At 36.9% G+C, this 17,500-nt stretch overlaps 1 protein-coding gene across 1 annotated transcript in view; it reads left to right on the top strand.

The window, feature by feature from the left end:
- Window positions 1-2,260: 2,260 nt before the first annotated feature.
- The window catches only part of LOC135204110 (mucin-2-like), a 164,540-nt gene continuing 149,300 nt past the window's right edge, over window positions 2,261-17,500 (top strand). Inside the window, 1 exon segment of the mRNA XM_064234117.1 lies at window positions 2,261-2,485. The gene's annotated coding sequence lies outside the window, so the exon portion shown is untranslated.

Raw genomic sequence — 17,500 nt, 5'->3', positions numbered from 1 at the left:
AAGGATGCAAGCATTACGAAATCAAGCACTTTTCTCAAGCCACCTCTTTGTAGGGTCATTGTGAACCAAGCAGAGCCATCTGGATTTTGTTTTATCAGTCACTAATACTTAAGCAAGATCATAATTCATCTGTTTCCAAATTTACCGCGTCTTTGAGGAATTCTTGCTATTTCCAACATCATAGAACTAAGGTTGTCTTCTTTAACTAAGTTCTGTTGTGGCTTCCAGCATCCCTCAGACATCAATCTTACGAAAATTTGGCGGATGGGAGCGGTCTCATCTATATCGTAGAATGTGGATGCGTCTCACTTGGGTTATAGAATATGAGAGCTTTTAATGAGAAGAATAAAAAAAAAAAATGTTAGTTACGACTTTTCTTAAGACCCGACTGCGCGACTGAGTCAAAATCATCTTAGCTCCCAACAAGGAAAAAACAATAAAAGATGAAACTGGTCGCAAAGTAGAAATTTACCCAGTAAATTGCTCATACTATAATTGTGCATGTTAGTTACACTGAACTATTTCCACTCTTTTTCCAATTATGGTACATCATTTATCAATATGTTACTCAACGTGAATTAACCTTGTAGAAGGATTTTTTCACGTCACGCAACAGAGAACAGATATAAGAAAGAACGCAGACTGATTAATTTAGTATTCTCTGGCATTCAAATGGACAGGCATAAAACAAGAAGCATTTAAAAAGATAAAGAACAACATAGAGGCATAGTATCATATCGCACATGAGGCAAAAAACAGTTTTTCAAAACTAACTATTTAACATATATACGAGAAGTTTCCAGTTAGGAAAGTGTTTTAGCTGCCTTCTAGACTTTTGCCAACATTAAGTTGAATGTGTATGGATTTCTTTTATATACTGTCTTGTGATTATATGGTTAAGGGCACGTGTTTTTTTTCAGATATCCGTATCGCAATATCTAATATTAACAACTATACATTTCTTAGCCTTTAGCATCCTAATTTCATCATGTTTAGAAATATGATCTGTCATATTTAGATATTCATCAGTAAAAACTTTCAATTCCTCTCTTCTGTTTTTTATTTGTAGATTCATTATTCACTTTTAGTAAATAATAAAACTTCAAAGAGGATTGATATTATCATTTACTTTTAGTAAATGATAATATCAATCCTTTTTGAGGTTTTTGTGTTACCCTAATAACGTGCATTCAGTTTTATATTCCTTTAGATTCAATCTCTCAAATGTTTACATAATTCATTTTGTACCCTCTGTCATCTTCGGGTTGTCCTTAACCAGGAATAACTATGTACCATCTGCGAAATATGTATTCTTTATTTTATGACAGTTTTTTTTAATGTGTTTATGAAACTGTGCCTGACCTCAGATATCACCTTGTGGTGTTCCTCGTAACAGTTTTGATATGGTAGCAAATTTCGATTGATTTAATAGTTTTATGGTAAAACTACATGATAATGATGGTGAATGATAATGATAGAGGTCATGACAGTAGCCACAGTGATGCTGATAATAATAAGGCAACAAATGAAGAAAATTATAATGATATTCAACCGTCTTGTGCCAAAGCAGAAAATTCCTTTATAGTTGATTGATACGAAGCTCATAATTGAATTACACAGACAGACACACACACACACACACACACACATACACACACACACACACACACACACACACACATATATATATATATCTATATATATTATATATATATATATAGATATATTAATATTATAGAATATATAGATATATAATATATATATATATTCCATTATTTTGGTATCCAGGTCATCTACCCATAACGTAGTACGTTCTTTCATGTGTATTTTTAAAGACCACATTGGTATCAGTACACAAGTAAACTTCTCCTTTAATATTTTTTAGTGTAATATTATTTATATCTCATTATGTCTTGTTATGGCTCTCGTTTATCGTCAATTTCGTCACTGACAAACGAATGCCCTCCCATCTGATCGGAGGAGTTTTGAAGCTGTGTCCCCGGGTTCGTACACGTTTCACCTACTCCCCCGTACCTGGTCTACAAACTAATTTTCCTCCCATAGAAAACTCTAGTCACTTTTTATTCTAGTTACAGTGTGAAATAGGAAAGTCTGTTCCTCAATCAACAATTCCTAAAAGCATAGGGACCCAGTGTCTCTTAAAATATGGTTATAGAAACCGACTTGGTTCATTAGAAAACGTAAACCAGAATGTTTGCGAGGCCGTAGGCAAGTTAACGGTGAATCAGGTCGCGCTCGTCGTAGGCGCCAGTGTGAAGTTGGAAGTGGTGGTGAGTGGACGTGCGACTCCGCGTTCCCGCTCGACGACTTGGTCCCATTAAAGTTTGCGGAAACTTTTGTTGACGTTGCAGTGGAATTGATATATTTTTGGGGCTCTCATTCCATTAGGTTTATTGTGTGTTGGTTCCTGTGTCAGTATTGATGCACTCGTATAAAGAAACCAACGAATTTGCAGCAGTTCAAGGTGAGTTTATTGAGATTTTTGTCAGCTTAGTGATTAATATTTACATTTTACTTTGGAAGTTTGATTAGATCGAATCTACGAGCTATTTTCTGACACTGAAATTTAGATACCGCGGATTGTTATTGTTTAAAACATCTGTCTAAATGGCGTCTTTTCCTGAATTGCTTTGACCCAAATGGTTTCTTTTACGAGAATTATTTTTATTTTTACACGATGGAGAGACCTGAAAAGTATATCCCCTTCACAGAAAACCATTTTTGCTATTGCAAAAGCGAGTGCAGGTAGACTCCGAGTTATTTCAGAAACGCGCCATGACATCTGACATTATAAGTTCGAGTGCATTTTAAGGACGCGAGTGATAAATAGCTTTTCTGCGTTTATGGACTTCATATTGAAGAGGCGAGTGCTTAGGAGTGCAGTCGCATTTGTTTGTTTATCGTCCGGGGTAAAAAAAAAATAAGAGGGAGCCAGTGAATGTCTGGACATTATTTATTATTTTTATTTTTTTTTGGGGGGGGGGGAATAAACAAAGGGGGCCTTAGGCATATGCCGGAATGGATTAGAGGATGAGTGTTTCTTTGCGGGGCTTAATTTTGACATTTTGCATTGCATGAATTTGTTGGCCTTAAATGGTAATATTAATGTCTTCGAGATAGGAATTGCTTATGGAGCAAGAAAGAGAGAGAGAGAGGAAAGGTTGCTTTTGGTGGGGATAATTTTTGGTTAATTCAAATTTCTCTTCACATTGACAGTTTTTAGTTCATTAATTAACTGTCAGTTGGATATTTTCCTCATCAATGACAGCAATTTATGTTATCAGTTATTAACACGTTATCATCAGTTCTCCGTCATTAACAGCAATCGGTCTTATCAATAATTACCATCTCCATCTACTTGCATTTCGTGTTATCATTAAATTACTTAACCCCTCCTCCCCTCTTACAAACAAATTAACAGCTTTTCGTGCTGTCAAATAAATTATCTCTCTCTCTCTCTCTCTCTCTCTCTCTCTCTCTCTCTCTCTCTCAACACATACAGCGCTAATAGGTCTCTCTCTCTCTCTCAATTCATAGGGTGCTACTTAACAGTTTTCATATTCTTCGGAATAGGTCTCTCTCTCTCTCTCTCTCTCTCTCTCTCTCTCTCTCTCTCAAGGCATCTGGATTGGCTAGACCTGTCCAGTCAACTGTCAGTGTAGACCCGTACGACTGGCCACCTTCTTTCGTCACCTGTGCCCTGACTGTCCTTCAAATAGTCTTATCTTAGCATGCAAGAAAAAAAGAATTAAGCCTGTGTGACATTTTTGTTAAAATTAAGCCTGTGTGACACTTTTTTTTATATAGTTCTGTTACAAGATCCTCCGATCCTCTGAAGTTTAGACCCATATAATTCAGGCTTTGAAGGAAACATGTTTCCTTATGGCGGTAAAGTGTTAAGTGTACTAAAATATTGTTGGGTTATTATTATTATATTAGGTGGTAAGTAGACCCTCTTTTAAGCAATTGCTGTTGTAAATAAAATTAACGCGGCTCAATCAACCATTATTTTCAACAGAGGTTATCATTATTATTAGGGAATCATTTGAATGAGTAATGTATATTCCTTCCATTTTACGTCTTCACATCTTGATTGTATAAGGTAGAGCAGAACCCATTATTATTATTATTGAATAATTATTGTTATTATATTCCATCCCGTAGTCACTGCTGACCTCACATACAAAAGAGAGAAAAAATAGTAGATACAGGCATCGTCACTTGCTCTCTGCATTTCACTGCCAGGTGAAGTGAACTGGTACCACCAGACAAGATCGGGCGCACTACTCCCGTGCCACCTGGTCCCGTCTATATTAGTACCTGTGACCTGGCCATGACCTGTTCCAACATTTATGAGATCCCTCGTCTTGAGTCACAGTCTAACAATTCCTGCCACAAGGTGGTTTTGTCAGGGAGAAGGTTGATTGGAGGTAGGCAGGTTTACCCGCGTGTTGACGAAGCCCATTGATTTAGATTTGTGTGAAAAAGTAATAATCAATGATTTAGATTTGTGTGAATGAGTAATTATCAATATTTAAATAATCTCTACTATTCTTAGCAGTAATGGCATGTTATTAGGTAGATGAGTTTACGGGAGGTGCTTTAAATGTATTTTTCGATTTAGGATGAAGGACAATTATTATTATTATCAGTAGTAGTAGTAGTAGTAGTAGCAGTATAGTATAGTAATCAGATGCCAATTAGCTAAATAATGGGACGACAGATCTGTACTAATATTATTCTCTCTCTCTCTCTCTCTCTCTCTCTCTCTCTCTCTCTCTCTCTCTCTCTCTAATACTATGAAATATTCCCAGCTCTCCAACTTCTTGACTGCGTAATAATAATAAGTTGCTAGCAATAGTATTATAACTTTTTATCAAGAATGTAATATATATATTTTAATGGAATTGCTGATGCATCCATACTGTCAAATGACATTATGAGAGTGGGTCGAGACCTCAAGTTCCAACCCTAAGGACGTTACATACCGAACCTTTATAGTGTACCTTCATTCTTAATTTTTTCGAAGTTACACACAGAAGTAATTTATTTAAACTATTTCCCAATCATCCTCTTCCAAAATATTTTGTGTATAAAAAGTTAATCTAGGCCGGGTTTTTTTTTTATTCGTAACTTTTACTGCAGTTTGTTGTTCAGTAGGCCTAGTTGTGAGGTGAAATGTCTTAATAGGCCTAAAACGGGAATCATTTTACGGTCCTACTTAACGGATTAGGGCGTCTATTTCACAGGTGTCCAGCTTGTAGCTTATGGTGATTGCCTTATAAAGTTGGTAGGCCTATCGGTTAACGTATTCACATGAAGATGAGGTTTTATAAATTATTAATAAGTAACCTTCTCTTCTCTCCTCATCTCTCTCTCTCTCTCTCTCGTCCTCTTTCCTCTCTCCTCCTCTCTCTCTTATTCCTCTCTGTATTACACACTCACATGTGTATGTATATATATACACACGTATTATTACTTTAAATTATCACTATTGCAAAAGAGTTATTCTCTCTCTCTCTTTCTGCCATGTATACATACATAAATACACACACGCAATCATATATATTATATATATATATATAGAGAGAGAGAGAGAGAGATTATTCGTTCAGTATATTACTATTGCAAATGAATGTCATTCTCTCTCTCTCTCTCTCTCTCTCTCTCTCTCTCCTCCTCTCTCTCATGATTATATAATTTGTTGATTTTCATTGTTATATTGTCTTTTGGGTGGAGTAATGCATCAGTATGATTATTAGTGTTATTGATATCTCCTGTTATTAGCAGGAAGGTGAATTATATTATTATTATTATTGTTGTTGTTGTCGTTGTCAGTTCATGCGTAAGTGACCTTCCTTACTAAAAGAACAGAGATGAGCCATGAACGATGTAATTATCAGCCAGCATAAGCTTTTAATCATTAGACCATAGGGCCTTGTCACAAGACGGATAAACTATTGTATACATTTAATGATTTATTTTTATTATTTTAAAGTTGAGGGGGGAATTTTGACCTTACTTTCCACACTAAGATTAATCTAGTAAGTAACATTTTCCTTTTGATTCAAGGCACTGCACCCATACGGTTGTTATTATTATTTTTATTGATTTTATTATCATTGTTATGTTTATTATTACTTGCTTTGGAACTAAAGGCGTTATTTCCTACTAACCTAGACTACAAACAAAATTATTATTATTATTACTTGTTGTGGAACTAAAGGCGTTATTTATAAACTAACCTTAGACTACAAGCAAAATTATTATTATTATTACTTGTTGTGGAACTAAAGGCATTATTTCCAACTAACCTTAGACTACAAGCAAAATTATTATTATTGTTACTTGCTTTGGAACTAAAGGCGTTATTTCCTACTAACCTTAGACTGCAGAAAAATTTGATGCATTATTATTATTGGAAACTAAAGTCAGCATTCCTCCAACTTTAAATTAAGAAATAGATGATAAAAAAAATAAAAGAAACAAGACACAGTAGGCTTGTTTGTCTTGTGCCAAGGTTCCGCTGTCCAGTAATTACACCGTTCATGGCACATCTCTGCTCTTTTGGTGAGGATGGTCACTTTGGGGGTTGTAAGATAAGTACGCTGTAATTGACCATAATTAGACTCCTAGTTTTGCTATTATGTATTATACGGTTTTCTCTGTGACATTCTCTCTCTCTCTCTCTCTCTCTCTCTCTCTCTCTCACGAGTTGGTCAAGTAATAAGAATCTGTAGTGTTAAAAGGCGCCAACAATCTCTCTCTCTCTCTCTCTCTCTCTCTCTCTCTCTCTCTCTCTCTCTCTCTCTCTAACGGGTTGGTCAAGGGGTAAGATTCCGTGATGGTACAAGGCCAACGGTCTGACATCAAATGCTGTCTTTCTCGTTTGTTGAAAATTAAGATAAAATCTTAAAATCTGTTTTGATACAAATTATAAAACTGATGAACTAAAATAGACTCAACAGGTAAGTTTTTTTTTATCTCTAAAATTAAAAAAAAGTAGCAGGAAAATGTTCCAAGGCCTCTATAGTTATTTACCTGTCAGTCTAACGTGTCTGAGCAGAAAGGTCATTTTTCTTAGAGCAGAGAAAGATAATGTTTTAATTGTAGTATGATTATCTTCTACCCATTGGAAAGTGATACTGGCCTTTTTTTGTGTTTACCTTGTAGGGGGTTACCGCTGTCAGTGTACCTCACGCGGTGCGCTGTAGGCATTACTTGAGCTTCTTTGCAGCGTCCCTTCGGCCCCTAGCTGCAAACCCCCCCCCCCCCCTCCCACACTTCATTAATTTTACTATACCTCGGCTCATATTCTCGTTCCTCCAAATTGCTTATCACCTTCTCCTAACACTTGTTTCATCATTAACTTCACCGTTGAATTACCTCATAGATCCCAGTGCTTGGGTCTTTGTCCTAAATTTTATATTCCGATTCCAATTTATTTATTTTTTTTTTTGTTCTTCGTTATTTGGATACATTATTAAATTACTGATTTTAGGTTTAAATATGTCATCAGTTATAGTTCCATTTTCATGCTGATTTTTACTCATTTATCACAAGAGAGAACCCATTTGATTTTCTCGCATGCGAGGTTTATTTCATCAGCAAATAATTCATTTTATACGTTTATTTCTCATACAATGCTATTGTGCATTCTAACGTTGCTAAGTGAAGATGTCAGTTGCATTTTTCTCTTCCAATTTTGTATGTGTGGTGCCTGATCAGTGTAGTATATGAATTAGTTGTATACCCTTCATCGTAAATCGTATATAATTGTTGTTTATATTTATGCAAATGAGCAAGAGGAGAACTAGGTTGTGACCCAAAAGGGGAAAGACATTTTCACTAATTACCTAACACACCTGTGCATCCAGGTGTGACTCTAATTGATCTTAGATATAACAGATGACAAATGCCCAAGTTTAGTTTTGATAAACTGGACGAGAAATTAAGAATTATAAGGTTTTTCAGTATCAGATCCGAACAGTTTTCAGAAGTAATAAATTATTTAAGTACAGCATAGTAACTTGAGTGGAAATCTGGAGAGAGGTCTCCACGGATGCCAAATAAACCAGGTAGATATTTACCTGCAGTAATTAGTACTCTGTTCTGAATAATTAAGCTATCGAAAGTAAGTTGAAACTTAGTTCATGTGTTTACTTGTTTATTTATTTATATTACTTATTTAGAGTATCAGCTGTTGTTTACGTAATTACCACTGATTTATTTTTCGTTGATTTTATATTTTTATTTTTGTTAATGTGATTTTTGATTGCATAAGTACCATTGACAGGTGCGAAAGTAATTTTTTTCATAACTTTAAAAAATATTATGCATTCAAGACGGACTTATAAGAATTGTCGTGTGTTTTACATAAGCAAAGTATTATCCAAAATCTTGGTATTATCAAAAGCTGCCCAAATTGACATAGGCATTTTAGGCAAATGTTTTTAAAATATTATCCACACTTCCACTGTACTACTGCTTCTCAAATGCTCAAGTTACCTCAATTTTGGTCCAAATTAAAATATACAAAACAGTGATTACTTTACAGAATGAGTTTCAATAACTTCAGTGATAATATTCTCCAATAACTTCAGTGATGATATTCTCCAATCAGTCACTGATACACGCGATTATATTCCAGATTTCATTGACTAGGAAAACAGTCTATAACAGCATTTAAATATTGGTTATTTCCTCATAAATGATACGGCAAATAACCCCAGCGTCATTTTCATAGAACGACGACATGATTGATGGAAATCCCAACCTGGTTGACCTTGCTGGGTTCTCCGCAGCAGCCTCCAGGACCTGATTAGCGGAGACGATAATTACGCGTTCTTTGCCAACCAGAGGCTAGGATACGACCTCCGGGCTGTACGTCATTACCCCTCTGGGTACGAGGAAATGCCACAGGGGTTTTGAAAACCACCGGCGGCAGGGAACAACGAGAACACTGATGAGGATGGTGGTGGTGAAGAGTCGTTCGTGAAGACTGCTCGCAGACTCGCCATAATTATTCGCAAACACAGACAGCACATACATATGTGAGTGTGTTCATGTGCGCGTGTAATGAGGTTGTGTACACGGCATCATAATGAAGTAAGGGCCGTGTAATGGTCGTCTTATGTGGTAAAGTCCGTCTTTCTGTCATTATATCAGTATTTTTGGAAGTTATCAATGCATAATACGTCGCTTATAATTATGTTTTTGAACGTTATGATCACATATGTCAAGATGGCTTGATATTGCGCTCTCTCTCTCTCTCTCTCTCTCTCTCTCTCTCTCTCTCTCTCTCTTTCACACACACGCCAGATTACTTACTATCAGTCAGTCTGCCCCCTCACCCCCCCCCCCCCCCCCCCCTCTCTCTCTCTCTCTCTCTCTCTCTCTCTCTCTCTCTCTCTCTCTCTCTCTCTCATGAAGATTGTATGCAAATGTATTTCCAGGCAGGTGAAAAGACATTACAGATGGCCTACATAAGATGTAAAGTTATGTTACTTAGGTAAATTTCATTGAAAACTTTGTTTTTTCATCTGGAATTTTAATTTTTCCTCAGATCTTTCGGTTATGGGTTACAAATACCTACATTGAGTTTATTTCTACCTAATATTTTTACCAATGCACGTGTTATCCATGGAATTATTTCGTGACTGAAGAGTAGTTGACTATAGCTGGTTCACTTAAGGTGGATTCTCGTTTGAGGCCGACGCTTACGAGACGTTTCTTTGGCGGCCGCTGATTGGCTGGTGCCAGGAGGAAGGCCGCTCCCAGCCAATCAACGGCTGTCAAACAAACATTTCGCAGGCATAGGGCTCACCCAAGAATCTACCTTAAATGAACCAGCTATAGTGTGTTGATAAGGATTCGGAAAAATAGATTTGTAACTATATACATTTCAATACTTGTTGAAAAGTCTCCCTAGAGCAAAATGCCCATTTCTTGACAAATAGGCATACAGATCTGGACTGTGTGCCCACTACAACAAATTGTCCCATGAATCCTACCTGCCCTTGTTAGTATGAAAATCATAAATACCATAATGCTAAACAGATCAAGAACGAAGAGATGCGTAAATATATACACAAATTAAAAGATATGTCAGAATAACAAGTATACCAAGTTTAAAGTAACCTCAAGTGAAGTTCGAGCTTCAGTATTCAAGCCACAATAGCCCGATTAATCCTTGTCTCAGGTCCTCTTTCCACATCATCAGGTGCCATGCAGTTGTGCACTAGGATCTCGTGACCGAAAAAGTGAAGTTTATTGAAGCGGAAATTTAAAAAAAAAAAAAAAAAAATAAATAAAAAATAACTGTGGATTGCAGTATTCTTGCGCTTCATCAGTTCGTGTATTATTATTTTTCTCGATTTTTTTTTTTTTTCTTTTTTGGTTGACAAAAAGTTTTTACCTGTCTGACTGTCTTATCTGTCTAGCCTTCTTGGTTTGTCATCTAATTACAGCAAAATATAGGTTTTTTTCTGTTTTTTTATTGTGGGTAAAAAACATTCTGTCCGTCTGTTTACCTCTATCTCGCAGCCTCTCATTCTCAAAGAAAAAAATTTTCTTGCTAATTCCTCTCTAACAAAAAAGCACTGATTCTCTCTCTCTCTCTTTCTCTCTCTCTCTCTCTCTCTCTCTGTAAGAACCAACATGACATTTATTTGCTCTCTTTCCTCCAGCAACAAAAAGTTATACGCAGACCCAAACCCACAACTAACAACAGCAACAACAGACAAATACAACCAAGCTTATTCTTCCTCCGAGAACCGCTTTTGTTGTCACTGTCAAAAGCATAGCCAATCATCCTCTTCATATTCCCTCCCCCTTCTCCCAACCCCCAACCCAACTCTTATCCAATCTCATTTAGCCGATCAGACGATCTCGCTCTTGCAAGGCAGTGTGGCCCTTATGTCAATGACTGTTGCTTACCTACCCCCCAACCCCTTTCCACAATAACCAACCTCTCCCAGACAGTTATGCCTTAACCACCTATTTTGCATTGGATTCGGGAAGGTAGGTAGGTGTTTGGAGTGCATGTGTGTGCGTGTGTGCTTGAGTGCGTTTGTTTGTGTGCATTTGTTGGGGGGGGGGGGGGGGGGGGGGGGAGAAGGCTGAGTAGGGGTGGTTGATGTGAAGGAAGATAGCAATCAGAACTCAGTGTGTATTGTTAGTTTCGAATTTTTTCTTATTCACTGTTTTCTTCATGTCAAGTTCATATACTGGGTTTTTTTGTACTTTCATTGTTGATGTACCAAGTCCATGGCAACTTTTTGTTGTTCTTATTATTGTTTTGTTTAGACTATTCTGTGTCTTTTATTTTATTTTTCTTTCCTTTTTATGTCTTCGTGTTTGGGCAAAACAAAGACATTAGATTTTGATTCATTTTAATCGACGAAAAAATCAAGAATTAACTTCTTCTAAGCCACCAAAACCGGTTTATTTTTGCACGCCAGTTGAAGCATGTATAGCTCACGGTTTCCCTAAATATGTTTTTCCCGTTACTTTCACTTTGCTTTCTATGAGAAATCTTTTGTAGATCAGACTGTGGGTTAGCGCTAAGAGGTTTACACGACCCAAAAAGAACAGTAATGGTTTTGTTTATAAGAGAATATGTATTTATAGATATTTAGTAAATATGTTTGCAGGCTGGTTATTAGCGTACAATGATTTACAGAGGTGTCCATATAGTATAGATTTAGTATATTGTTGAAAATTTGCTCATTTGTCTAGATTTGATAGGCACAGTAACATTTTCCTATTTTAAGGAATACATAGCACACTACTACTACTACTGTTAATAATTATAATAATAATAATAATATGCATAAACTTAATAATGATGATAATATTAACAACAGGGATTTTATCAGTTGCTCATCTTTGACCAAGTGTTGGCTTTGTTTTGTCCGTGAGTAATAATTTGTTTATGGATTTCTTGCTTCTTTGTGCCTTTATGTAAGTCTCCATAAAGGCGTATTAACCGCCCCCCACTTAACTTTTTAAGAAAAGGCCCACATAATAATTTTAGCATATCTGTCCATGATTTCTTAAGGTTATTTTCGTGCTAACAGAGCTGGTAGTCGCAGACTATTTACGAGGCAAATGAATGCTATAGAAAATTACAGGTTAAAACTCAAAGCACCAATTAACCCTTCTCTCTCTTGCACAAAAACTTGCGCACACGTATTCATGCATGTAACTGCGTAAAAGTATGCACATTGTCCTATAAGACGCGAATGCCTATAAAGCTCTGACATGTAATATATACATAAAAGGAGACAGACATGAATGTGATAATATATATATATATATATATATATATATATATATATATATATATATATATATATATATATATAAGATTTATTTATACACGCCACAGCCTAAATAAGCGTGACTTCGTAATTACATAATCAAACACTCTCAGTCTTGCGTAAGCGCGCATCATGTCATTTTGTGAACGATTAAGTGTCATTGTTTTGTTACGGCTTAAGTATGCGTAATGGAGTTTTATAACCACCTCATTTTTCTAATGTAGCAGAAATAAATTGGGAGTGTGTTTTACGCGGAGGGTTGAACTTGGGGTCAGAGGGGTTGAAGCGGTGGTATTAGTTTGTATGATGATGATGATAATTATAATGACACTGATACTACATTATTAGGCATTTATTTTTTTTCATATTCTTATATATAAAAATATTTAATTAAATTTAAAATCTATATATTATTCTAGTATATATAAATATATTATCTATATATATTCATTTTCATCTCCTTCTACGGGAAACTTCCACAACTTTCGCTGTTGCATATATATATATATATATATTATATCTAATATCTATGTCTATATTATATATATATATAGCTCTATGAGATTAAAAGGTCAGTAAATAATATAAATTTACACGTATATATATATATATATATATATATAGATATATATACATACATGCTTTTCTGATTGTAGACACAATATCATTGCTGCTCCTTATAGGCATTACTGAGTTATTGCTGTTGCATTGCAGCTGACCGTCAAATAGGCCATCGAGACAGTTTATCTCTCTCTCTCTCTCTCTCTCTCTCTCTCTCTCTCTCTCTCTCTCTGTCCGCCCACCCCTAACCGGTACAGGCGAGAAACGTTACCTATCACATTACGTTACGTTATGCTGCATTAGGGCCCGGTTTCAATCTGTGTGTGTGTGTGTGCGTGCGTGCGCATTAACTCGCTATTTCCTTCAGCGTTTGTGTGTGCGTGTATACTGTTGTTTGTGTGCGTGCGCTGTGTCTGTGAACCAGATTTATGCCAATAGGTGTTCGTCATCTCTCTGTCTCTATATCTCACACTGTTGACTAGCTTTCATCTCTCTCTCTCTCTCTCTCTCTCTCTCTCTCTCTCTCTCTCTCTCTCTCTGTATATCTTAACACTGTAGACTAGCTTTCCTCTCTCTCTCTCTCTCTCTCTCTCTCTCTCTCTCTCTCTCTCCTGGATACCCTACTAATGAGCCAAGATGCAATTCCACCAGTCAATTCAGAGACCTTGTGCATAGCGTAGTCCAAACTCGACCTGGTATCCCTTTCGAGACTAGGGATTACCTCTTCGAGGCCCTCTGTTACCTGGCATCCTCTTATTTGTAGCTGTTAAGGGGAGCAAGATCTCCCGATATTGCATCACGTTACATAATATTGCAACAGTTGCCTTAATGTTTTGGACAATGGCCATATATACATGGAAGTATTCAGTAAATGACTCGACGAGGTCATCCCTCGTCCTAGAGGGATGTAAATAGATCTACAAGGTATTCATGCGTAGGCTAGGTTCTCGGTTTTTAATCTTAAATATATATACAGTCGCCCACGCTTACGTTAAACATATGTTTTGATATGAGTACCTTATGAAAATATCACAACTTCTACGCTTATTTGAAACCACCAGATGGATCTTAGAGAATTTTCGATATCGAATGAGAAATGTTTTCCTTTATGTGTTTAAAACATTAACCCAAATAATCTTTTAAGTTTTTTTTTATTTTGTTACGAGTTTGAGCGAACAAGAACTTCGAAGACTATTTCCGGGAAAGTGTAAAATGTATTATTGAAAGCATATCTCCTCTGATTGAAATATTAGTTCCCAAAGTACACCTGAAAACAATTTTAGTTTTCATCACTAAGCAACGATTCTCTCTCTCTCTCTCTCTCTCTCTCTCTCTCTCTCTGTCCTTTTTTCCTTAGCGTAGCCAAAGAACCAACCTCCAACGACTTCAAAGGAAGTCGCCAATAAAATCCAATTTGTATTAACGCCGAGGATATCCGCCGCAGACGAGGTTAAACAGGGTCGCACCTCATTTTTTTGTTAATATATTGTTTACCATATAAAGAAAGCGATGCTCGTAGCTCTGTTGCTCACTCCAAGGGGGTGGTTGAACTGACGCAGTGTAAGTGTAACCTGGGTGTGTTGGACTCCCGGGTTGGGGTGGGGTTGGGGGTTAGGTTAGGGAAGGAAGAGGGAGGTTGTTACGATGATGGAGATAGAGGAGAGGGAGTGAATGGGGTTGAGGATGATCAGGAGAAGGAGTGTGAGGTTAAGGAGATGGAGGGGAGGTTGTGGGGATTATGTGAGGGGAGGGAGAAGGATTAGTGAGGTTGAGGAGGTTGAAGAGAGGGAGTGAGCGAGGTTGAGGATGATCAGGAGAGGGAGTGTGAGGTTAAGGAGATGGAGGGGAGGTTGTGGTGGGGTTTAGGTGAGGCCAGGGAGAAGGACTAGTGAGGTTGAGGAGGTTGAAGAGAGGGAGTGAGGGAGGTTTAGGATGATCAAGAGAGGGAGTATGAGGTTAAGGAGATGGCGGGGAGGTTGTGGTGGGGTTTAGGTGAGGGCAGGGAGAAGGAGTAGTGAGGTTCAGAAGGTTGAAGTGAGGGAATGAGTGAGGTTGAGGGCAGGAAGTAGTGAGGTTGAGGAGGTTGAAGAGAGGGAGTGAGTGAGGTCGTGGAAGTTCAGGAGATGGAGGGCAGCCGGTGCATGAGAGTGAGTGAGTGAGGTTACGAAGGTCGGGTGAGGTTGAAAAGAGGTTCAATAACGAAAAGGAATGAATTTGACGCAAAGAGAGTGAGTGGGGCGAAGTAGATATAAGCTGACGACTGAGGTTGAGGAAAGAGGTTGGAAGATTGAGTGAAGGCCGCTAAAGGAAAGGGGGTTTGAGGAACGAATGGCGTCTTAGATTGAGGAAGAGTGAGGCGCAGTACTAAGTGGAAGCCACGAATCTTACCCATACTCACACACCTTAGCACATTGCATTGCGCAATGTTGCAATGCATTGCGTGGTTTGGTGCTCCAATTTCGTCTTAGTAGGCTTCGTAGTGAATGGTACTTTCTCTCTCTCTCTCTCTCTCTCTCTCTCTCTCTCTCCTTTTCTTTAGCATTGTTTCGATTTTTGTAAGGTATGGCGATAATGAGACGGAAGGTTTAGGAGCTCAGATGCTCCTGTCTCTGTTGAATTTCTTGTTCTATCTTTAACAGTTTCGTTGAGATAACGAATGTGCATATCACAATATATATATATATATATATATATATATATATATATATATATATATATATATATATATATATATATATATAGATATATATATATATATATATATATATATATATATATATATATATATATATTATATATCTATCTATATATATAATATATATACTATATCTATATATATATATATATATATATATCTATATATATATCTCTAATCTATCCTAGATAGATATATATATATATAATCTCTATGTATATATATATATTATTATATATACACGTGTGTGTATATCATCCGTTTAGACTAATTCTCCTTACCATCATAATATATATTTTTCTACTTCCTGTTGTATAGTGTGACGTCGCATTAGCCCGCGTTTATCAAATTAAGCCGCGATTTTCTCATTTCAGCGTCAGTAAGCATTTCTTTTGTTCGTTTGTTTCAGATGATTGCGATGGAAAACGTTGTGCAAGAGTTGGACTGTACTCGTGGTTGATAGTGCGTCCAGTTCTCTCTCTCTCTCTCTCTCTCTCTCTCTCTGTACTATAAACTCTACTAAAATGTCTGTGATCTCTATCGCCCCCACTTCATTCTCTCTCTCTCTCTCTCTCTCTCTTCTCTCTCTCTCTCTCTCTCTCTCTTTCGCTACAGCAAATGCTATTGTAGTTATTATTGTGTTTTACAGTTTATCTGTCTCCAGTTCCCACATCTCTCTCTCTCTCTCTCTCTCTCTCTCTCTCTCTCTCTCTCTCTCACTCACTACAGCAAATGCTATTGTAATTTTTGTGCATTGCATCATTGTGTAATTCTCTCTCTCTCTCTCTCTCTCTCTCTCTCTCTCTCTCTCTCTCTCAGTCCTTCATATTACTGGAGAAAATACACAAAAAAACTAAAACAAATAATGAATAAGTTTATACAGGACATGTTAGGTTCCCAAAAACATTTCCAATCTATTTACGTTCAGAAACATGAGGTTTTGATTAATATTTCAAGCAACGTTTAATGGAGAATGCTCAAGACTCTTGCGTAAACATACTTTCATCTCGGGGCACGTTTATACCCATTTTTCTTCCAGCATCCGGATAAACATCTCAAGCTTTTAAATGCTGCCTTCTCCATCATGTCCGGATGAACACTCGCTCAGTTGCCAACGAGCCATTAAATAAAATTATCTCCTGGACAGTTCTTTCCTTCTTTGTCCTTCTTGCGTAAACATACTCAGTCATATCTTTCCTTCTCTCTAGTTCCTCCTCCATTCTTCTTTCTGTTTATTTCCTTCTCGTCCCGTTGTCTCCTTTCTTATTCCTTTATCTTCCTCTTTTCATCTCCTTACTTCTCTTTGTTATTCCTCTCTTCTATCTTCTCTCTTATTCCCTCACTTTCTGTGTGTCCATCTTCTTCCTTTTCTTCCTTATTCCTCTCTACTAACTTTGCTGCTCTTCTCTCTTATTCCCTCACTTTCTGCACTCCTCTTATTCTCTTATTCCCTCACTTTCTTCGTTTCCATCTTCTTCCTTCTCTTTCTTATTCCTCTCATCAAACTTTGTTGTTTTTCTCTCTTATTTCCACTTTTATCTCTTTACTGTTTCATTTCCCCATCATTTTGTGATTGTTTTATTAAGAGGAAGCAGGCTTTATACCACCATAGGCCTAATTCCGAAGGCGGTACGCAAACGTGTCAAGATGTTCAACAGAACAAGATGCCCGGTGTGGACCACTGGACTCTTCCCATAACCAACCAAGACCTATGTTTTGATAGTTCTAAAGTCAACGAATTGCTTATAGAAAAATAATTAGAAAAAACTAAGAAATTTTTTTCAGACGCTTAAATATGGATTACAAAACATATCACTGGTTGTAATAAGAAAGTCAAATTGGTTTTGACTAGAAAAAAGAATGTTTTCTCTGTGTGTGTGTGTGTTTTTTTTATCGACGC

The sequence above is a fragment of the Macrobrachium nipponense genome, chromosome 44 (genome assembly GCF_015104395.2).
Source record: "Macrobrachium nipponense isolate FS-2020 chromosome 44, ASM1510439v2, whole genome shotgun sequence".
Lineage (NCBI taxonomy): Eukaryota > Metazoa > Arthropoda > Malacostraca > Decapoda > Palaemonidae > Macrobrachium > Macrobrachium nipponense.
This window is presented reverse-complemented; position numbering and strand designations above follow the sequence as displayed.